The sequence below is a fragment of the Triticum urartu genome, chromosome 6A (genome assembly GCF_056163025.1).
Source record: "Triticum urartu cultivar PI428250 chromosome 6A, HENAU_Tu73, whole genome shotgun sequence".
Taxonomy (NCBI): Eukaryota; Viridiplantae; Streptophyta; class Magnoliopsida; order Poales; family Poaceae; genus Triticum; species Triticum urartu.
The window spans coordinates 22440380-22463539 of NC_141878.1; the positions used below are offsets into that span (position 1 = coordinate 22440380).

The following is a 23160-nucleotide window of genomic DNA, read 5'->3' on the forward strand; positions in this document are numbered from 1 at the left end:
CAAACTCGCGCTCGCCCCAGGAGCCGAGTTGGGACTGTACGGAGTTTAGCGCTTCCACTACTCCTTTAAGTCCTTCTTGGCCAGCCCCGAATTTCCAACTATCCAAACAAGTTTGTCGTAGTCGGAATGGGTTTGCCAAACATTTTCATAACGAAAGGGGCTTTGCGAAACTGGCCACCTATTCAGATGATCTCGCCTTAGTTCTGCCAGCACAAAACAATGATCAGAGTCGACTGAACTAATGCGTTTGACAGTGGTATACTCAAAGAGATGCATGAATTCATTATTTGCTAATGCTCGATCAAGCCGAGCTTTTACATTCGAGTCACCCTGCTGTTTATTATCCCATGTGAAGGGAACTCCTCTCCACCCTAGATCTAGGAAGGAGCAAGCATCAATAGCTTCGCGGAAGGCCTGCATCTGCCCTGCCGGTCGAGCATGCACACTGAAGTGTTCGTCAACATACATGGTTTCATTAAAATCGCCCATGCAGATCCATCCTTCGTGTTGAATTCCATGAAGTGTACGCAAGAACTCCCAACTGTGATGTCTATTCTCTGTCCGGGGTTCTCCGAAAAACCTGTAAAACGCCAAGGGTTTGGATCATCTCTCCTCTTGACTTTTACATCAATGTGCGCTCGGCTGTAGTTTTTTAGTTCAACATGTACTTCATCATTCCAAAACAAGCCGATGCCACCACTTAAACCGGTGCTATCCACCGCAAAACAACCTTGAAAACCTAGAACAGATTTCAGGTTCTCCACTTGTTTACCCTTAATCTTCGTTTCCATAACAAAGAGAAGGGCGGGACCTTCTTGCTTCACTATATTGCGAAGCTCGCGAACTGTCTCAGGGTTCCCAAGCCCTCGACAGTTCCAGCTAATACAATTCATTGGGACGGGCAGGGCTGCGTGGCAGCCGCTGCCGAGGTCCCAGAATTTTCAGGTGTAGGCCTTTTCTTTTTGCGTTCCCTTACAGCTGCTTCATCATCCTCTTCAGCCTCGGTAGTCTCAGCCACCGGAACTCCACAAATCAGTAGCCGCTGCTTGTTGCTTTCCTCGACAGGAGATTTTGAGGAATTGGGCTCAATCCTCCTGTACACTTTATTTGCGCCATCTCCCCCCTTACGTTTGTTCCTATTGTTCTTAACTGGAGAGTTCACCTTATTTGTCTGCTCCTTAGCTTTACTGGACTGCTTGGCGTCTTGCCTTGAACCCCGGGTAGTGTCTTGCTCTCTGTTTGAGTCCTGGCTAGAGCTTGCCTTCTTCTAATCCTCCTGTGGCCGGAGACCCTTGCCAAACGGAAGATCACCATTGGCGTCGCGGGTTCCCGGAGTGGGACAGAAGAGATCGCTGTGGCCCAGACGACCGCACGAAAAACAAAAGTGTGGGATGTTCTCGTATTGAATGTTGTACAGATCGGTGCTCTTGCGTCTGGCCGATTCGATCAGGATCCAGCGCCTCAAGGGTTTGCTGATCTCTAACATAACACGGGCTCTGAGGAAGCCTCCAACATGATCAAACCGAACTTGTGATGCTTGCTTATCTATCTGCTTTGCAATCGCCGTTCCCCATGAGTCACTTCGCAGATTAAAAGGCAGGTTAACTACCCTAGCCCAAACTTGTAGACGGTCGAACTTTAGTTCAGACGGCTTCATGCAGTCGTCGAACTCGGTTAGGATCACTACATGCTTGCTAATGTGCCACGGGGAACCTTCCCAGACGCGATCGTGATCTCTCTGGGCAGCGAACTCCGCCACAAACATGTTGACTCCGATAGATCGGAATTCTAACCCCTTAGGGTTTCCCCAGGCGGGACGGAGGGCGTTGGAGATGGTTTGGATATGAAGATTGTTGCGGTTCAGCACCTTCCCGACGATCATCCACTTCTGCTGATCACCCTCCTCCCGATCGTCTATTACCAATGGCGTGGCCTCCTCTTCAGTTATGTCGAGTTTCCCTAGCGCCTCCGCCGACCGAGCCCTTGCCGAGTTGGGTGACAAGGAACCGGCACCACCAGATCCATTGTTCGCCGATGAGGAAGCTGGGGAAGCCATCTTCCTCTCCGGCGGTGAGATCTCGCCCCGCCGATCCGATCAGCGGGCGCCGCAGGTCCACGCGTGAAACCCTAATCGCCGCCTGTGAGGCGTCCGGGTTTTCCGCTGGAAACTATGCCGGGTCCTCTCTCTCGGAGGGAGTATATCCTCAAAATATGTTTCCTAATAATAAATTGCATTGCACATACACGATTACTAGTATAGTATATAGTACAAATATAAAAATACACAAAGGGGTAGATCCAACTAATCTCGGCCATCAATACATGCATGTCAATTCAAGGACCTAGATTGATCCGATGACGAGCGCTCAACATGTTTAGCGTATAATAAATATGATACTGAATATTAATAATAACTCTAATCACATAATTAAGCATGTAATTAATATATTACCTAATATCAACATACAATTAATATCCTACATAATATCAACATGCAATTAGTTTCTACCAATATACGCGCGAAATGCACGTAACATATTTACTAATATTAATAGGATATGCAATTAATAGCTTGGAGATTTCATCCCAGTACACACTATGCCACGTTAATAGGTTGGTAATTTCTTCTCACTATGGCCATTAGCAGTAAGCCACTAACATATGCATATCGCCTACATGCAATTAATCTTAAAACAAGATATGGCAAGATCATATATCTCATTTATTAGAAAACTATTACAACATTACCATGGATGGGATATAAATTAAGAACACCGGGTGCTGGAAAAGAATCACCATCATCTTCTTTCCCGACTAGGTGTTGTATAATGGCATCATTGGCCAACCTCTTAGTATCGCTTCTACTGATTGCCACCTTCTCTCCTGCACCCATACATGGTGCCAACAATAAGTCTATCCAGCACACCTACATTGTGCTCGTCGAGCCACCTCCCACACCCTTGAATGCCGATGAAGACATGTACCGTCATTGGTATGAGTCTTTCTTGCCCAAATCACGCGACGGCGACTCAGGCAAGTCACCTATTGTGCACTCCTACACTGAGGTGTTTAGCGGCTTCGCCGCAAGGTTCACTGCCCGGGAGCTCAACGCAGTTGCGAAGAATCCGGGGTTCGTGCGTGCGTTTAGGGACCAAACACGGCACCTCATGACCACACACACTCCAAAGTTCCTTGGGCTCAGGAACGGCACCGGGATCTGGAGTGACGCTAGCTACGGGAAGGGAGTCATCATTGGGTTGCTCGATAGCGGCATCTACGCGGACCACCCTTCATTTGATGGTGACAACATCACGCCGCCCCCGGCAAGGTGGAAGGGATCATGCATGGCGACCCGGTGCAACAACAAGCTCATCGGTGCACAGTCATTCCTCGAAGAAGATGATGACCCTAGCGACCAACAGGGGCATGGGACGCACACCTCATCCACGGCAGCCGGTAACTTCGTCATCGACGCGTCGTATCATGGTATGGGAGCGGGCACCGCATCAGGAGTTGCTCCTGGTGCCCACATCGCCATGTACAAGGTGTGCGCTGATGGAGAATGTAATGATTCCGCCATAGTGGCCGGCCTCGACGCAGCCATCAAGGATGGGGTGGACGTGCTCTCACTCTCCATTGGCCATCTTGGCAGCCTCAGGTTCGATAAAGACCCCATCGCCATCAGCACATTCAGTGCCATATCAAAGGGCATCGTCGTGGTTTCCACGGGTGGTAACGAAGGACCCGATCCATACTCAGTAAACAATGATGCACCATGGATCCTCACAGTCGGTGCTAGCTCGGTGGATCGGAGCTTCGACGTCGGCGTGAATCTCAGCAATGGCAAGTGCATCCATGTAGAAGGGCTTAGCCAGGTGGCAAAGCCGAGGTCAAAGATGTACCCGCTCCTCTACTCCGAAGAACGAGGCAAGTTTGACTACATGGATAACCATGTCGTCAGTGAGAAGATCGTGGTCTGTGAAACGGATACTACCCGGGAGAACATCGACAACATAATGAGTGCCGGCGCGGCCGGCGTAGTGCTATTGAACGGTGAATCCAACGGATACACGATTGAGCTTGAGGATTACAACTCCAGTGTGGTGCAGGTGAGCACGAACGATGGCGCCATCCTCAGAGCTTACGCGACATCGACGACAAACAGCTCGGCGGGTGCCATTTTCTCGTACCACAACACACTGCTTGGCGTCCATCCGGCCCCTGTGGTGGCATCGTTCTCTTCCTGAGGTCCAAGCATCGACATCCCCGGCGTGCTCAAACCGGACATATTGGCGCCGGGGCTCAACATCCTTGCCGCATGGCCGCCGGGAACGGACTCTATAATAGGCCCTTTCAACATCTTGTCCGGCACATCGATGGCAACACCACACATCAGTGGCGTCGCCGCGCTTATCAAGAGCTTGCATCCAGATTGGTCCCCGGCGGCCGTCAAGTCGGCCATCTTGACGACGGCGGACGCTGTTAACAGCACTGGCGGCTCGATCTTGGACGAGAATCACAGGAAAGCCGACGCATACGCGAAAGGCGCGGGGCATGTGAATCCGGCGAGAGCCGCCGACCCTGGCCTGGTGTATGACATGGATGTCACCGACTATGCTGGTTACATCTGCTGGCTCCTCGGCGACGAAGGCCTGGCAACCTTCGTGCGCGACAAGAGATCGACTTGCGCGAAGCTCCCCAAGGTCAAAGACGTGCAACTCAACTACCCGACCATAACTGTGCCATTGAAGTCAACAACCTTCAGCGTGAACCGGACAGTGACGAATGTAGGGCCGCCAGCATCGACGTACACCGTGAGGTTGGACATGCCCAAATCGGTCATGGTACATGTTGCCCCGAACAAACTGGTGTTCTCCAAGGCTGGGGAGAAGAAGACGTTCACCGTGTCGGTGAGTGGCAAGGACGTTCACGGACAAGGACACGTGGAGGGAAGCTTGAGCTGGGTGTCGGCGAAGCATGTTGTGCGGAGCCCGATCATCGCCGTTCCTAATCTCCCCGAATCTCCGCCGCCTCTAGAGAATGTTTAGGTGCGTTGTGGAAAAGGGCTAGCTAGAAGTGAATGTTTGAAATGTTGCATTTTGTTTATCATCAATTTGTACGGTTGCTTAAAATGTCAAATCGATCAACTTTCTGAGCATTTACATCAATACCATAGTATACGTATAGTATGAGCTATTCCTATCGCCGTGAACTTGCTGAACAAGGCAATGCTGGTGAACAAAAGCCCAAGTGTGTGTGCAGTGCGAGCTAAGAAAGCCGGTTAATCATTCGGCATTATGCATGGTATTGAGTCATGATTGTCAAGTGTCAAGTTATTTTAGAAGCTGAACCCTCAAGTGTGAAGTTCAGTTAACAGGGGCAGTGGAGTAACTGTAGCTGGATCGTTAAGTCCTGAATGCCAAGTTCAGAATATGACACTCAATTATCATGGCAAAATTTCGTACTTTCTAATGTGCGGGTGCGCTGGTTTCTGACTAGTTGATCTAATCATCTTGAAATGGCATTTTTTCTAAATATACTCGCAAGTCGCAACCATCATGGCCTTACGGTGATACACGCTGCTGAAGCCCCAACCGGCCCAAGCCTCGGCCAGCCCTTCTCTAAAAGCGATGCAGATTGCAGGTTTGCCTCGCACCAATATGCTCCTTGCATGAGTTTTTTTTTTTGAAAAGCTAGTAACCTCTGGCCATTTTTCGTTTTTCATCCTACTTGCATCATGCCTGATGACTTTTTTTGTGCCAGCAATTTTAGTGGTTCTATTTCCATTGCCAACCAAACAAAGCCGAAGGGTCATGAGGAAGAGGGAGTGGAGTTGTCTCTGCGTTTCGGCGGTCCCTCACTGTCAACTGGGGCCGACGGTTGCTGCGGCCTTCTGCACTCTCTCGGCCTTCTGCTTCGTCCTAGGGTGAGTTTGCTTCTATATAGGAGAAAACAAATCAAATTATAGTTACAACAATTTTTTGTAAGGTCAGTAATCACAAATATTCCTATTTATTTTGCCACATGCTTCCTACTAGATTCTTCTATGCTGTCGTAAACATTGACATCCGGCCATGTCGTTTCCGTTTTCTAAGCGACATATGCTTCGTACTTGCTTCTTGAAGCTTAATGATGCAGTTGTGTTGCATGCTATTTCGAAGTATTAGGAAGCAAGAATGCCAATCATCTTGAGCTAGGTTGTATGGTGCCAAAGGTCTCCATCGCCAATGGGATTTTTGCCACCAGTTCCCATTGTTGATTCGTGTGCTTGCCATCAATCGTGACTCGTCTGCATGCCACTAGTGCCCCCCCATTGTTGAACTCGACGATCCCGCTGGCCAGCACGTCACCCGGGCAGTGCCAGCAACCTTTGAGCACCTTTGAAGCATAAAAAGTTTAGGCACCATGCATCCGAATAGAAGGTAGGAAGCAACAACTAGTACTAGAAAGAAGCTTCAAAATACATATATAGAAACATTGGATGCTTAAGAATGGATATTTTGAAGCATGGTTCTATTGCAGTAAACTATCTGAACTAAACAAACATAAATCTGAGGAAGCGTGGATACTTCAAAGCATCAGTTACAGCGACACTATTTTCACTTCTGTCTTGCCAAAGTCGCAACGCGCTGAACAGATGATCATGGATAAGCTCTACACATGTCGCAACCTCCTTGTGACCAACAGAACAGTCGGTGCCAAACAGCGGTGCCTTGTCATGTTTGTGATGTTTGCATCACACTCAACATCAATAGCCTCATTTAGCATTGTGTGCAAACAAGAAGCATGCCTGAAGTTGGGCAGCAAAAGGTCTATAAATAGAAAATTCAGTTAGAAACAAGGAACCACAAAAGTTGCAGTGGAAATTTTTATTACAATAAGAATAATGTTAGTGCACTGGAAGTTTACTAGAACAAGCTATACTCACAGTGCTTGAAGCACATGTAATTCCGGGAAAATGTTTGTAAAATAAGAAGCACATACAGGCAATGGTTGATGCAAAACTTCACCAGCATGGTAGAATCAGAATGGCATATAAAAGCAAATTATGTTGTAGGAAAGAGGATACATGAGAAATAAAGGAAGAAAAAAGAAGAAAAAAAAATAAGAACACCAAGCAAAATCATGCTGGAAAGACCGAAAGAAATAACGCCCAGAAAAACCAGCAGGAAGGTTCCCATATACCGGTGAAAAATACCCCTACATGGGCGCCCGATTTTGCTACATAGTGCCATGGGGGTGTGCGGTTGTGCGTCAATGTAACAAAATGATTATAAGTGGCTCTTAAGACCCCAAATAGAATTTAGTGGCAATCTGCCGCATATTCCGCCTGATGCGTCACTGTAGTGGGCCGACCCAATTTGCTTCACGTTCGTTTCACACATTTTCTTTTTTTTCTGACGGTCGTTCTTTCTTTTCTGGCGGTTGTTCTTTCTTTTCCTATTTGAAGATATGCTAAATACAAATATTTTAGAAATTAACTTACTTGCCTTTTAAGGAAATGTTGAGCGCGCATGTGTAAAGATTCATGCCGTGTGAAAATTGTGTTCACACCATTTTGAAAATGTCCATAACATGCAAAAACATGTTCATGATATTTAGAAAATGATTAGGCGTTCCAAATATATGTTCGTAACATTTTTTTCAAATGTTTCTACAATGTAAAAACATTTTGTACCATTAAAAAATGTTCATGACATTTTTAGAAAATTCTAAGAAACAAATTTTTGCGCGTTAAAAGTACCTATGGCATTTATGTTTAACGTGTATTCAAAAAATGTTCAATGTGTACTCCAAAAATGTTCAAGGTGTATCTGAAAATCTTTTGCATATATTTAGAAAATATTCATCATGTATTTGAGAAATATTCAGCATGTATATAAAAAGTGGTCCCAGTGTATAGAAAAATGTACAACGTGTATTAAAAAAGTCAACATTATTTGAAAAAGGATTGAAATAAAATAAACAAAGAACAAAAAAAATGAAAAGCAGTACATCAAACAAACGAAAATGAAAGAAATAAAAATTCGTGGAAGCTTCTAAAACCAGTCCGAACCTGTCACTTTCGTAAACCGATCAAGAAAAGGTACATTGGGCCATCCCGTTAGGGGTAACGCTAGAGATGAGAAAGTAGTTCGTCTCGCAATAGAGGAGACATAGCCCTTGCGTGGGTACACCCACCAAGCTTCTTCAATAGGAGTACTCAACACAACTGGGAACGACCATAATAGAATTGATGGTGCAGGGGTAAAAATTAGAAAATTTATTCCTGGGTTGTCAGATCGAACATGAATGGCCCATATTCTAGCGGATGGATGTGTGCGCTCTTCTTTGCAGAAAGGTACCTCATTTCTTGTCATATTTCTTATGATCTACTCCGAATGTGAGCGGCGGCCTAGGCCCAAAAAATCCCCAGCGCGAGCGGCGTAACAGGCCTCCGCTCGTATCCTTGCCGACGGCGGCGACGGTCTAAATCTCGTGCCTAGCTGGGCGACCACGACTACTGGAGGTCGTGTTACATCTACGTCCCCATGGTTCCTGGTCGTCTACTCTCCGGCAATCGAGCTGCCATGACAGATCTCGCCAATAGCTGCGCTCTAACACTGTCAGAACAAGTTCTCCAGGGTACTGTTCTCTGACGTCTTACCCTGCTTCGCCATTCTCCACACGTGGCTCCACCACCCCGCGACTAGTTCTACCATCCGCCGACACAAGAGAAGCTTCGGGTATATTCGTTTGTAAGCCACCTCCCAATTTCTAAGTTTCTCTAGCATATTATCTAGAAATTATTTTGCTGCAACTAGACATATAATTGATCCGTGGAGAACTGATTTTTACATGAGCTATGCCTCCTCCACTAAAGTACTCATGGCTTTAGATTCTATTACGAGCATATGGGGTGTAGCAGTTGGGCGTTCCATATGGTAGATGTGTACTATGCTTGCAATAAAGTCATCTCTACGTTCTTGGGTGTTCCATATTTCTTGCTTCTACTGGGTGTCGGGTTGGTGACAGAAAATGTCGGTGCTTGACATGAAGAGGACGGAGTTTTACATTGCTAACCTTCCATGTAAAGTGGGAGCCTTCTACAAAGTTGATACAACCATTGCGTAGGCTAGGGAAGTCAAACTCAGGGTGTTTGTGTATGGAAAAGGTGAACTGACCTTGAATTTCATACCATAATGGTGAGAGTTATGTTCAATGGCACTTGGAGAAGTCCATCTGATTGGGATTTCAGTATATTTTTGTGGGTTCAACTGAGGGGCACTTGTTCCTATATCATCGTGGAAGCACATCGCTTGATGTTGGTTGTTTCTCATTGGATGTCAATACATTCAAGTTGGATAGGGTGTGCACTTCAAAGACGAGCATATATAGGTCGCACACATACATAGCAACATTTCACCATCGTTGTTGTCCTCACCAACAGTGGCAAGTGCTAAACTCTCTGTTTTGTCCTTGTTATCTCCTTCCTTCCATACTTATTTCACAAACTTGCCTTATTGGTTCATTATTGTGATCAGTAATTTTGACCTACATGGCTTGGTAATTCTTAGCTTTCTCGTTCTTATGGCAAAAAATCAAGCACCATAATATCATTGGGGTGAATGATAACATTTCACCAAAACTCAATGTGTTGCAAGCGTATAAAGGGTTGGTAGTTATGAGACATTCCTCTCACAAAAATTTCAAACGTTCACAAAATTTGAAAAAGTTTGTATATTTGACAAAAGTTCACAAATGTTGGAAAAGTTTCATGGATTTTAAAAAAAGTTCGCAATGGAAAAAGTTTATGAGTTTTAAAAAACTTCACAAAACTTAAAAAGAAAAAGGGAATAGAAAGAAAAGGCAAAGAACAAGAAAAATAAAAATAAAAATAAAATCCTGAGAAAACCAAGCAAAATCATGCATGAAAAAGTGTAAGTAAACCTGTCCAGAAAAACAGGCGGAACCTTCATGGGAAGGTTCCCAAATACCAGTGAAACTAGCCCTACACAGGTGAGCCATTTTGCTACATAGTGCCATGGGGGGTGTGCCACATGTAACAAAATGCCTATAAGTGGCCCTTAAGGGGCCGAATATAATTTGTTGTTTATCAGCCGCATATTCCCCGCAGATAGTATTTGCGAGACAGAAGGATTGTTCGCCTGATGCGTCACTGATGTGGGTGGGCCCAATTTGCTTCTTCCTTTGTTTTTCTCACTTTTGCTTCTTATTTTTTTTTGACTGTGAACTGTAGGGCAAAACCCCCACAGCAGATCAAAACTTTATTGAAAAAATAACAGATACAACAAGTTGATTACAAGGAGTAACCAGGTTACAAGGAACAAAAAAGAAAAGAGAAAGCCCTACCAAACTAGCTTAGGGTGGGAGGTAAGAGATCCATTCTTCTGTTTTTTTGACGGTTGTTCTTTCTTTTCATATTTGAAAAATTTCCGAGTACAAACATTTTTGGAAATAATTTACTTACATTTTAAGAAAATGGTTAGCGCGCATTAAAAGAATATCGATGTAGTGTAAAGAAATGTGTTCACACAATTTTATAAGTGTCCTTAACATTCATAAACATGTTCATGACATTTAGAAATGATCTACTGTGCAAAAATATGTACAGAACATTTTTTAAAATATATATACAATGTAAAAAATGGTTCACATAATTTAAATAAGATTTCATAACATTAAACCAAATCTTCATCACATTTTTAGAAAATTCAAAAAACAAATATTTTGTGCTATTAAAAAAATACCTATGGCATTTTATGAAAACTGTTTAACATGTACTCAAAAAATGTTCAACGTGTCCTCCAAAACTGATCAAGGTTTTTCTGAAAAATCTTTCACATGTATTTGAAAAATATTCATCATGTATTTCAGAAATATTCAGCATGTGTCAAAAAAATGTTTCATGTGTATATGAAAAATGTACAACATGTATTAAAAAGTCAACATTATTCAAAAAAGGAAAGGGAAATATAAAAAGAAGAAAAAAAATAAAAAGCGATACTGGAAACAAACAAAAATGTAAGAAAAAACGTGGAAACTTCTAAAACCAGTCCAAACCTGTTGCTTTCGAAAATCGATACACAAAAGCTACATTGGGATGCTAGAGATGAGACGATAGCTTGTCTCATAATAATGGAGACATAGCCCTTGCGCATGTACATCCACCAAGCTTCTTTAATAGGAGTACTTAACACAACTATGTTCTCATCTCGCAAAAAAAAAAACACAACTATGCTCTCTCCAAAAAGATAAACAATTAACACAACTATGCATTGACAACTACATTACTAATTACAAAGCTTACGTGAGTACTAATATATGATGAGAGTGGACCTCTCAAAATTGCACAATGCTACATCTGAATTTTCCTGACATAATTTCTTTTGTTTTTGAAAGAAAAAAAGCTAGACTTTCGGGGGTGTCCATCCTTATCCTTGTCTGGCAACTATGGTGGTCAGTGTAACCTGTCGAACGTGAGGTGGAACGCGTGGTACCAGCGGATCCCTCGTGAGCGGTCCGCGTTGCGCACCACATCCCTGGCTCAGGCTGATCACCTATACCGGCGGGAGTAGAACATTTTTTTCAAGCACATGCAAGAGGATTGCACACTTTTTATATTAAGGAGAAGGATAATTTTACAAAGAGTTACAGCAGCGCCGATAGACAACGCAGTCCACAGAATGAGAGCTACTAAGTCACTCCTCTTGATAGCCCATCTAGTTCGGCTCTAGTCCACGTTTGAAATTCCTCTTTGATGCGCCGAGTCACCAGATGAGGCATGTCAGCTACTTTGTCAAACACGCGTTTATTCCGCTCAAGCCAGATGAAGCGAAGCACAAGGCATACCATGGTGTTGATTGATAACCCACAAGTATAGGGGATCAATTGTAGCCTCTTTCGATAAGTAAGAGTGTCGAACCCAACGAGGAGCTAAAGGTAGAACAAATATTCCCTCAAGTTCTATCGACCATCGATACAACTCTACGCACGCTTGACGTTCGCTTTACCTAGAACAAGTATGAAACTAGAAGTACTTTGTAGGTGTTGTTGGATAGGTTTGCAAGATAATAAAGAGCACGTAAATAAAAAGTAAGGGTTGTTTAGATGAAGACACAACTAAGTTAGTTTTAGTAGAGAGCTTTTTGTCACACAAGAAAGTTATTTGTCCCTAGGCAATCGATAACTAGACCGGTAATCATTATTGCAATTTTATTTGAGGGAGAGGCATAAGCTAACATACTTTTTCTTCTTGGATCATATGCACTTGTGATTGGAACTCTAACAAGCATCCGCAACTACTAAAGATCATTAAGGTAAAACCCAACCGTAGCATTATAAGGCATCAAGTCCTCTTTATTCCCATACGCAAACAACCTACTTACTCGGGTCTGTGTTTCTATCACTCACGCCACCCACCATAAGCAAATCATGAACATATTGCAAACCCTACAGCGGGGATCCCTCATGCTTGCGCGACACGGAGAGCACCATAGGACAACACCAATAATAAAACATGCAACTCAAACCAATCACGATCATCAATTAACCCATAGGACAAAACAGATCTACTCAAACATCATAGGATAGCCATACATCATTAGGAAATAATATATAGCGTTGAGAACCATGTTTAAGTAGAGATTCCAGAGGGTAAAAGAGGGGTTACACCGCTGCATAGAGGGGGGAAGAGTTGGTGATGATGGCGGTGAAGTTGTTGGTGTAGATTGCGGTGATGATGATGGCCCCGGCGGCGTTCCGGCGCCACCAGGAGAGAGGGGGAGAGAGCCCACCTTCTTCTTCTTCTTCCTTACCTTCTCCCTAGATGGGAGAAGGGTTTCCCCCTGGCCCATGGCCTCCATGGCATGGGAGGGGCAAGAGTCCCTCCGAGATTGGATCTGTCTCTCTCTGTTTCTGCGTTCCCTGATTCCGCCCTTTCACCGTTTCTTAAATTCCCGGAGATCCGTAACTCCGATTGGGCTGAATTTTGGACACGATTTTTATCCGGATATTTGCTTTCTTGTGGCGAAAGAAGGGCACCAACCGCCTTACGGGGTGGCCACAAGGGCCCAGGGCGCGCCTGACCCCCCTGGGGCGCGCCCCTGCCTCGTGGGCCCCTCGAGCATTGTCTCGCGTTGATTTCACTTCCCAAAATTCACATATATTCCAAAAAACATCTCCGTCAGTTTTTATCCCATTTGGACTCCGTTTGATATGGATTTTCTGCGAAACAAAAAAACATGCAACAAACATGAACTGGCACTGGGCACTGGATCTATATGTTAGTCCCAAAAATAGTATAAAAAGTTGCCAAAAGTATATGGAAGTTGTAGAATATTGGCATGGAACAATCAAAAATTATAGATACGACGGAGACGTATCAGCATCCCCAAGTTTAATTCCTGCTCATCCTCGAGTAGCTAAATGATAAAAAAGATATTTTTTGATGTGGAATGCTACCTAGCATAATCTTGATCATGTAATCTAATCATGGCATTGATATTAAGACACGAGTGATTCAAAGAAATAGTTTATCATTTGACATTAAGACAATAGTACTTCAAGCATACTAATAAAGCAATCATTTCTTTTCAAAATAACATGGCCAAAGAAAGTTATCCCTACAAAATCATATGGTCTGGCTATGCTCCATCTTCACCACACAACATATTTAAATCATGCACAACCCCGATGACAAGCCAAGCAATTGTTTCATACTCTAACTTTTTCAAAACTTTTTCAATCTTCACGCAATACATGAGCATGAGCCATGGATATAGCACTATAGGTGGAATAGAATGGTGGTTGTGGAGAAGACAAAAAGGAGGGGAAGACAGTCTCACATCAACTAGGCGTATCAACGGGCTATGTAAATGCCCATCAATAGATATCAATGTGAGTGAGTAGGGATTGCCATGCAACGGATGCACTAGAGCTATAAGTATATGAAAGCTCAACAAAAGAAACTAGTGGGTGTGCATCCAACTTGCTTGCTCACGAAGACCTAGGGCAATTTGAGAAAGCCCATCATTGGAATATACAAGCCAAGTTCTATAATGTAAAATTCCCACTAGTATATGAAAGTGACAACATATGAGACTCTCTATATGAAGAACATGGTGCTACTTTGAAGCACAATATATGAGACTCGCTATATCATGGTGCTACTTTGAAGAACAAGTGTGGAAAAAAGGATAGTAGCATTGTCCCTTCTTTTTTTATTTGGCCTTTCTCTTTTTTTGGCCTTTTTTTATTTGGCCTTTATTTTTTATGGCCTTTCTCTTTTTTTTGGGACAATGCTCTACCGAATGATGATCATCACACTTCTATTTATTTACAACTCAATGATTACAACTCGATTCTAAAACAAAGTATGACTCTATATGGATGCCTCCGGCGGTGTACCGGGATATGCAATGAATCAAGAGTGACAAGTATGAAGAAATTATGAACGGTGAGACAACCCCGATGACAAGCCAAGCAATTGTTTCATACTTTTGATGTTCTCAAACCTTTTCTACTTTCACGCAATACATGAGCATGAGCCATGGATATATCACTATAGGTGGAATAGAATATGATGATGGAGGTGTTGGGTTTCGTAGTAATTTCAAAATTTTCCTACGCACACGCAAGATCATGGTGATGCGTAGCAACGAGAGGGGAGAGTGTTGTCTACATACCCTCGTAGACCGCAACGGAAGTGTTGACGCAACGTAGAGGAAGTAGTCGTACGTCTTCCCGATCCGACCGATCCAAGCACCGTTACTCCGGCACCTCCGAGTTCTTAGCACACGTACAGCTCGATGACGCTCCCCGGGCTCCGATCCAGCAAAGCTTCGGGGATGAGTTCCGTCAGCACAACGGCGTGGTGACGATGATGATGTTCTACCGACGCAGGGCTTCGCCTAAGCACTACAACGATATGATCGAGGTGGAATATGGTGGCAGGGGGCACCGCACACGGCTAAGGAACGATCACGTGGATCAACTTGTGTGTCTAGGGGTGCCCCCTGCCCCCATATATAAAGGATCCAAGGGGGGTGCGGCCAGCCCTATGGAGGCGCGCAGGAGGAGTCCTACTCCTACCGGGAGTAGGACTCCCATTCCTTGTCCAACTAGGAGAGGTGGAGGGAGAATAGGAAAGGGGGGGAGGGGGGCGCCGCCCCTCCCTCCTTGTCCAATTCGGACTAAGGGGAGAGGGGGCGCGCGGCCTGCCCTGGCAGCCCCTTCCTATTCTCCACATTAGGTGAAGGAGTTCATCACCGACCTAGAGTCATACCCAATGCATCGGGGCCAATCAAACTCTTCTGTGACAACACTGGAGCTATTGCTCTTGCAAAGGAGCCCAGGTTTCACAAGAAGACAAGGCACATCAAGCGTCGCTTCAACTCCATTCGTGAAAATGTTCAAGATGGAGACATAGAGATTTGTAAAGTACATACGGACCTGAATGTAGCAGATCCATTGACTAAACCTCTCCCTAGAGCAAAACATGATCAACACCAGAATTCCATGGGTGTTCGATTCATCACAATGTAACTAGATTATTGACTCTAGTGCAAGTGGGAGACTGCTGGAAATATGCCCTAGAGGCAATAATAAAAGTATTATTATTATATTTCTTTGTTCATGATAATTGTCTTTATTCATGCTATAACTGTATTATCCGGAAATCGTAATACACGTGTGAATAATAGACACCAACATGTCCCTAGTAAGCCTCTAGTTGACTAGCTCGTTGATCAACAGATAGTCATGGTTTCCTGACTATGGACATTGGATGTCATTGATAACGGGATCACATCATTAGGAGAATGATGTGATGGACAAGACCCAATCCTAAACATAGCACAAGATCGTATAGTTCGTTTGCTAGAGTTTTCCAATGTCAAGTATCTTTTCCTTAGACCATGAGATCGTGTAACTCCCGGATACCGTAGGAGTGCTTTGGGTGTGCCAAACGTCACAACGTAACTGGGTGACTATAAAGGTATACTACGGGTATCTCCGAAAGTGTCTGTTGGGTTGACATGGATCAAGACGGGGATTTGTCACTCCGTATGACGGAGAGGTATCACTGGGCCCACTCAGTAATGCATCATCATAATGAGCTCAAAGTGACCAAGTGTTTGATCACGGGATCATGCATTATGGTACGAGTAAAGTGACTTGCTGGTAACGAGATTAAACGAGGTATTGGGATACCGGCGATCGGATCTCGAGCAAGTAACATACCGATTGACAAAGGGAATTGTATACGGGGTTGTTTGAATCCTCGACATCGTGGTTCATCCGATGAGATCATCGAGGAGCATGTGGGAGGCAACATGGGTATCCAGATCCCGCTGTTGGTTATTGACCGGAGAGCGATCTCGGTCATGTCTACATGTCTCCCGAACCCGTAGGGTCTACACACTTAAGGTTCGGTGACGCTAGGGTTGTAGGGATATGTATATGCAGTAAGCCGAATGTTGTTCGGAGTCCCGGATGAGATCCCGGACGTCACGACGAGTTCCGGAATGGTCCGGAGGTAAAGAATTATATATAGGAAGTACTATTTCGGCCATCGGGACAAGTTTCGGGGTTATCGGTATTGTACCGGGACCACCGGAAGGGTCCCGGGGGCCCACCGGGTGGGGCCACCTGTCCCGGGGGGCCACATGGGCTGTAGGGGGTGCGCCTTGGCCTACATGGGCCAAGGGCACCAGCCCCAAGAGGCCCATGCGCCTAGGGTTTCAAGGAGGAAGAGTCCTAGGAGGGGAAGGCACCTCCTAGGTGCCTTGGGGAGGAGGGATTCCTCCCCCTTGGCCGCACCCCCTAGGAGATTGGATCTCCTAGGGCCGGCGCCCCCCCTTGGCCCTCCTATATATAGTGGGGGAAGGAGGGCTTTCATAACACGCCTTTGGTTGCCTTCTTCTCCCTCTCCAAAACCTCCTCCTCCTCCATAGCGCTTGGCGAAGCCCTGACGGAGTACTGCAGCTCCATCATCACCACGCCGTCGTGCTGCTGCTGGTGCCATCTCCCTCAACCTCTCCTTCCCCCTTGCTGGATCAAGAAGAAGGAGACGTGGCTGTTCCGCACGTGTGTTGAACGCGGAGGTGCCGTCCATTCGGTGCTAGGATCTTCGGTGATTCGAATCACGTCGAGTACGACTCCCTCATCCACGTTCTTTGAACGCTTCCGCTCGCGATCTACAAGGTACGTATATGCATCTAATCACTCGTTGCTAGATGAAATCCTAGATGGATCTTGGTGAAACCGTAGAATTTTTTTTGTTTTCTGCAACGTTCCCCAACAGTGGCATCATGAGCTAGGTCTATGCGTAGTTCTCTTGCAGGAGTAGAACACAATTTGTTGTGGGCGTAGATGTTGTCAACTTTCTTGCCGCTACTAGTCTTATCTTGCTTCAACGGTATTGTGGGATGAAGCGGCCCGGACCAACCTTACACGTACACTTACGTGAGACCGGTTCCACCGACTAACATGCACAAGTTGCATAAGGTGGCTGGCGGGTGTCTGTCTCTCCCACTTTAGTTGGAGCGGATTCGATGAAAAGGGTCCTTATGAAGGGTAAATAGAAGTTGACAAATCACGTTGTGGCTTTCACGTAGGTAAGAAAACGTTCTTGCTAGAACCCTACTTCAGCCACGTAAAACTTGCAACAACAATTAGAGGACGTCTAACTTGTTTTTGCAGCAAGTGCTTTGTGATATGATATGGCCAAAGTTGTGATGAATGATGAATGATCTATATGTGATGTATGAGATGTTCATGCTATTGTAATAGGAATCACAACTTACATGTCGATGAGTATGACAGTGACAAGATGATCATGGAGCCCCAAGATGGAGATCAAAGGAGCTATGTGATATTGGCCATATCATGTCACTATTATTATTTGATTGCATGTGATGTTTATCATGTTTTGCATCTTGTTTGCTTAGAACGACAGTAGTAAATAAGATGATCCCTCATAATAATTTCAAGAAAGTGTTCTCCCTAACTGTGCACCGTTGCTAAAGTTCGTCATTTCGAAGCACCACGTGATGATCGGGTGTGATAGATCCTTACGTTCACATACAACGGGTGTAAGACAGATTTACACATGCAATACACTTAGGTTGACTTGACGAGCCTAGCATGTGCATAGACATGGCCTCGGAACACAGAAGACCGAAAGGTCAAGCATGAGTCGTATAGAAGATACGATCAACATGAAGATGTTCACCGACGTTGACTAGTCCGTCTCACGTGATGATCGGACACGGCCTAGCCAACTCGGATCATGTTATACTTAGATGACTAGAAGAGGGATGTCTATCTAAGTGGGAGTTCATTATAATTTGATTAGATGAACTTAATTATCATGAACTTAGTCTAAGATATTTACAATATGTCTTGTAGATCAAATGGCCAACGTAGTCCTCAACTTCAACGCGTTCCTAGAGAAAACCAAGCTGAAAGACGATGGCAGCAACTACACGGATTGGGTCCGGAACCTGAGGATCATCCTCATAGCTGCCAAGAAAGATTATGTCCTACAAGCACCGCTAGGTGATGCACCTGTTCTCCCTGCAGAACAAGACGTTATGAACGCTTGGCAGGAACGTACCGATGACTACTCCCTCGTTCAGTGCGGCATGCTTTACAGCTTAGATCCGGGGCTCCAAAAGCGTTTTGAGAGACATGGAGCATATGAGATGTTTGAAGAGCTGAAAATGGTTTTTCAAGCTCATGCCCGGGTCGAGAGATATGAAGTCTCCGACAAATTCTTCAGCTGTAAGATGGAGGAAAATAGTTCTGTCAGTGAGCACATACTCACTATGTCTGGGTTACATAACCGCTTGACTCAGCTGGGAGTTAATCTCCCAGATGACGCGGTCATTGACAGGATCCTTCAGTCGCTTCCACCGAGCTACAAGAGCTTTGTGATGAACTTCAATATGCAGGGGATGGAAAAGACCATTCCTGAAGTATTTGCTATGCTGAAATCAGCAGAGGTAGAAGTCAAGAAGGAACATCAAGTGTTGATGGTCAATAAAACCACTAAGTTCAAGAAGGGCAAGGGTAAAAAGAACTTCAAGAAGGACGGCAAGGGAGTTGCCGCGCCCGACAAGCAAGCTGCCGGGAAGAAGCCAAAGAATGGACCCAAACCCGAGACTGAGTGCTTTTATTGCAAGGAAAGTGGTCACTGGAAGCGGAACTGCCCCAAATACTTAGCGGACAAGAAGGCCGGCAAAACGAAAGGTATATGTGATATACATGTAATTGATGTGTACCTTACCAGTACTCGTAGTAGCTCCTGGGTATTTGATACCGGTGCGGTGAAGGAAATATGCCCTAGAGGCAATAATAAAGTTATTATTTATTTCCTTATGATCATGATAAATGTTTATTATTCATGCTAGAATTGTATTAACCGGAAACATAATACATGTGTGAATACATAGACAAACAAAGTGTCACTAGTATGCCTCTACTTGACTAGCTCGTTAATCAAAGATGGTTATGTTTCCTGACCATGAACAATGAGTTGTTATTTGATTAACGAGGTCACATCATTAGTTGAATGATCTGATTGACATGACCCTTTCCATTAGCTTAGCATCCGATCGTTTAGTATGTTGCTATTGCTTTCTTCATGACTTATACATGTTCCTATGACTATGAGATTATGCAACTCCCGTTTGCCGGAGGAACACTTTGGGTGCTACCAAACGTCACAACGTAACTGGGTGATTATAAAGGAGCATTACAGGTGTCTCCAAAGGTAGATGTTGGGTTGGCGTATTTCGAGATTAGGATTTGTCACTCCGATTGTCGGAGAGGTATCTCTGGGCCCTCTCGGTAATGCACATCACATAAGCCTTGCAAGCATTACAACTAATGAGTTAGTTGCAAGATGATGTATTACGAAACGAGTAAAGAGACTTGCCGGTAACGAGATTGAACTAGGTATTGAGATACCGACGATCGAATCTCGGGCAAGTAACATACCGATGACAAAGGGAACAACGTATGTTGTTATGCGGTCTGACCGATAAAGATCTTCGTAGAATATGTAGGACCCAATATGGGCATCCAGGTCCCGCTATTGGTTATTGACCGGAGACGTGTCTCGGTCATGTCTACATTGTTCTCGAACCCGTAGGGTCCGCACGCTTAAGGTTACGATGACAGTTATATTATGAGTTTATGCATTTTGATGTACCGAAGGTTGTTTGGAGTCCTAGATGTGATCACGGACATGACGAGGAGTCTCGAAATGGTCGAGACGTAAAGATTGATATATTGGAAGCTTATGTTTGGACATCGGAAGTGTTCCGGGTGAAATCGGGATTTTACTGGGTTACCGGGAGGTTACCGGAACCCCCGGGAGCCATATGGGCCTTCATGGGCCTTAGTGGAAAGGAGATAGGGGCAGCCCAAGGTGGCTGCGCACCTCCCCCCTCCCCTAGTCCTATTAGGACTAGGAGAAGGTGGCCGGCCCCCCTCTCTCTCTTTCCCCCCTTGGGAATCCTAGTTGGAATAGGATTGGGGGGGTGGAGTCCTACTCCCGGAAGGAGTAGGACTCCTCCTGCGCCCTCCTCCTGGCCGGCGCCCCCCTCCCCCCTTGTCTCCTTTATATACTGAGGCAGAGGCACCCCAGAAAGACACAAGTTGATCCACGTGATCTATTCCTTAGCCGTGTGCGGTGCCCCCTGCCACCATATTCCTCGATAATACTGTAGCGGAGTTTAGGCGAAGCCCTGCTGCTGTAGTTCATCAAGATCGTCACCACGCCGTCGTGCTGACGGAACTCTTCCCTGACACTTTGCTGGATCGGAGTCCGGGGATCGTCATCGAGCTGAACGTGTGCTCGAACTCGGAGGTGCCGTAGTTTCGGTGCTTGATCGATTGGATCGTGAAGACGTACGACTACTTCCTCTACGTCGTGTCAGCGCTTCCGCAGTCGGTTTGCGTTGGGTACGTAGACAACACTCTCCCCTCTCGTTGCTATGCATCACATGATCTTGCGTGTGCGTAGGAAATTTTTTGAAATTACTACGAAACCCAACATGCGGTTGCTCACATTTGTAACTCACAGCAGGAGCTGCGGAATAAACGGAGAATGGCGAAGGACGAGGTGACGATGCGCATCGGGAATGGTTCCAAGGTCGATGTGATCGCCGTCGGCACGCTGCCTCTACATTTACCTACGGGATTAGTTTTGAACCTCAATAATTGTTATTTAGTGCCAAGTTTGAGCATGAACATTGTGTCAGGATCTCGTTTAATTCGAGATGGCTACTCATTTAAATCCGAGAATAATGGTTGTTCTATTTATATGAGAGATATGTTTTATGGTCATGCTCCGATGGTGAATGGTTTATTCTTTATGAATCTTGAGCGTAATGCTACACATATTCATAGTGTAAGTACCAAAAGATGTAAAGTTGATAATGATAGTCCCACATACTTGTGGCACTGCCGCCTTGGTCACATAGGTGTCAAACGCATGAAGAAGCTCCATGCAGATGGACTTTTAGAGTCTCTTGATTATGAATCATTTGACACGTGCGAACCATGCCTCATGGGTAAAATGACCAAGACTCCGTTCTCAGGAACAATGGAGCGAGCAACCAACTTATTGGAAATCATGCATACTGATGTGTGCGGTCCAATGAGTGTTGAGGCTCGCGGTGGCTATCGTTATGTTCTCACCCTCACTGATGACTTGAGTAGATATGGGTATGTCTACTTAATGAAACACAAGTCTGAAACCTTTGAAAAGTTCAAGGAATTTCAGAGTGAAGTTGAGAATCAACGTGACAGGAAAATCAAGTTTCTACGATCAGATCGTGGAGGAGAATACTTGAGTCACGAGTTTGGTACACACTTAAGAAAATGTGGAATAGTTTCACAACTCACGCCGCCTGGAACACCTCAGCGTAATGGTGTGTCCGAACGTCGTGATCGCACTCTATTAGATATGGTGCGATCTATGATGTCTCTTGCCGATTTACCACTATCTTTTTGGGGCTATGCTTTAGAGACTGCCGCATTCACTTTAAATAGGGCTCCATCGAAATCCGTTGAGACGACACCGTTTGAATTATGGTTTGGGAAGAAACCTAAGCTGTTGTTTCTAAAAGTTTGGGGATGCGATGCTTATGTCAGGAAACTTCAACCTGAAAAGCTCGAACCCAAATCGGAAAAATGCGTCTTCATAGGATACCCTAAAGAAACTATTGGGTACATCTTCTACCTCAGATCCAAAGGCAAGATCTTTGTTGCCAAGAATGGATCCTTTCTAGAGAAAGAGTTTCTCTCGAAAGAAGTAAGTGGGAGGAAAGTAGAACTTGATGAAGTATTACCTCTTGAACCGGAAAATGGCGCAACTCAAGAAAATGTTCCTGAGGCGCCTGCACCGACTAGAGAGGAAGTTATTGATGATGATCAAGATACTTCTAATCAAGCTCCTACTGAAATTCGAAGGTCCACAAGGACACATTCCGCACCAGAGTGGTACGGCAACCCTGTCTTGGAAATCATGTTGTTAGACAACGGTGAACCTTCGAACTATGAAGAAGCGATGGCGGGCCCGGATTCCGACAAATGGCTAGAAGCCATGAAATCCGAGATAGGATCCATGTATGAAAACGAAGTATGGACTTTGACTGACTTGCCCGTTGAGCGGCGAGCCATAGAAAATAAATGGATCTTTAAGAAGAAGACAGACGCGGATGGTAATGTGACCGTCTATAAAGCTCGGCTTGTCGCTAAGGGTTATCGACAAGTTCAAGGGGTTGACTACGATGAGACTTTCTCACCGGTAGCGAAGCTGAAGTCCGTCCGAATCATGTTAGCAATTGCCGCATTTTATGATTATGAGATATGGCAGATGGACGTCAAAACGGCATTCCTTAATGGTTTCCTTAAGGAAGAATTGTATATGATGCAACCGGAAGGTTTTGTCGATCCTAAGAATGCTGACAAGGTGTGCAAGCTCCAACGCTCGATTTATGGGCTGGTGCAAGCATCTTGGAGTTGGAACATTCGCTTTGATGAGATGATCAAAGCGTTTGGGTTTACGCAGACTTATGAAGAAGCCTGCGTTTACAAGAAAGTGAGTGGGAGCTCTGTAGCATTTCTCATATTATATGTAGATGA

The 23160-nt window shown here is 45.0% G+C and overlaps 3 pseudogenes; 2 read left to right on the top strand and 1 right to left on the bottom strand.

Annotated features, from left to right (window-relative positions):
- Positions 1 to 889: 889 nt before the first annotated feature.
- On the bottom strand, positions 890 to 2056 carry LOC147963408 (uncharacterized; annotated as a pseudogene).
- A 772-nt stretch (positions 2057 to 2828) lies between these two features.
- Positions 2829 to 5162, top strand: LOC125516270 (subtilisin-like protease pseudogene; annotated as a pseudogene).
- On the top strand, positions 4377 to 5162 carry LOC147963409 (subtilisin-like protease 1 pseudogene; annotated as a pseudogene).
- Positions 5163 to 23160: the final 17998 nt, after the last annotated feature.